The 1609-nt window shown below is 30.4% G+C and overlaps 1 pseudogene; it reads left to right on the forward strand.

The window, feature by feature from the left end:
• The window catches only part of LOC105819300, a 73793-nt pseudogene that overhangs the window by 38045 nt on the left and 34139 nt on the right, over positions 1-1609 (forward strand).

Consider the following 1609-nt stretch of genomic DNA (forward strand, 5'->3'; position numbering starts at 1 on the left):
GCTGATATGTGGCTTATTCGAACCTACTGGGATTTTGAATTTTCTCGCCCACTCTTACCAAATTTTGATTTCACTGGAGGACACCATTGCGAACCTGCCAAACCCCTGCCTAAGGTGAACATACTCCTATGTGTTTGGTTTTGTTTATTTATTGTAAGAGTTGAGGCTCTTCCTGATTATTATAGCTTAAAAGGAACACCATTCCTCATCAACGTAAAGGTGTCCCCAAAATATTTATAGCAAAACTTAATGTTTAGTTGTTTCGCTCCAGCATTTAAATCATTGCTCACTGAGATCCCAGAGATTTACCTCTTAGAGCATAAAAGGGATGGTTTACCTTATCAGAGCAGGTGTTTCCTGCCTTAGGCCAAGTCTATGGGATAACTGAATAAAACTCCCTGCGGAAACTTTTATCTCAACATCATAATTGCCTATTAGAGAAGCACTGAGATAATGTACATTCTGTATATAATATAGACCAAATAAATTCTACAACATGTATTGAAAAATAATCTAAGATTTAATTTGCAAAAGAATTCTGCCAGCATATAAAATAATATCCCTTATGATTGAACAAAAGAACAAAATATACTTTAATATTATACTTTTAAGACTAAAGGAAAAGCAAGCTTTCTTACTCCACTATTATATGATCTTTTTTTTCTACCTTGTTAGCGCCAACATAAAATTGAAATCTTATTCATAGATAAAACCCAATATTTATGTTGAATGCAAATTGCTTATGGTAACTTTCACACGGGACAAAAGGAGAGGTAAGATTAAGGAAAATTCTGTGCAATCTAACCCTATTAATAAATTTCCCCATTTACTTTAAGGGAAGATGTTAGTGCCAGTAAAAGATGGAAGAGATTAGGAGAAGAAAGATAAGTAAGGAACAGGATAACTAGTAGTAAAATAGCAATAATTACTAACAATAGCTGTTGCTACTAACTTGCATAATGAGTTAAATGCAAGTCAAGAGTTGCAAAACGTATACTCTAATTATTATGTAAAGGAATTGTTGCCACAAATTGCTTATTTTTCCATTAAATATTAAGTTCTGAGAAAATACCTGTGTATTTTAAAATAGTAAGACATTCAACAAAATATATCACACGTTTTAAAAATGCATAAAGCTGTTGGTTTCACAGTATACTTGCATGAAACTATATAAACCAAAAATAAATGAAGATGTGCAGATTCCATATTTATGGCAGATATTCATAAAATAAATACTGGAAGTAGTTTAAATATCTTACATTAAAACACATAAAGAACTTATACTATGTGCATACTATATTACTACAATAATTTACAAAAAAATAATTAGTCATAATGCAAGTTTTTTGGAAACTGAGGGGCAAATGATGAAAAGAACAAGATCAAAATTTTTTCAATGATTACAATATATATAATTTCTAAACATATGTCACATAAATACTTTGAGCTATATAAACAGAATAAAATATAATGAAAGCACAGAAACTTTAAATTGGGAATATCTCTGGGCAGAGAGTCTGGGTGAAACTCAGTATCTTTTTTTTAATTTTTCATACTATTGCAAAATTTCTTACATTGATTTTGTATCATTTTTAAAAGATGTCACAGA

Source organism: Propithecus coquereli, unplaced genomic scaffold, assembly GCF_000956105.1.
Source record: "Propithecus coquereli isolate 6110/MARCELLA unplaced genomic scaffold, Pcoq_1.0 Scaffold479, whole genome shotgun sequence".
Taxonomy (NCBI): domain Eukaryota; kingdom Metazoa; phylum Chordata; class Mammalia; order Primates; family Indriidae; genus Propithecus; species Propithecus coquereli.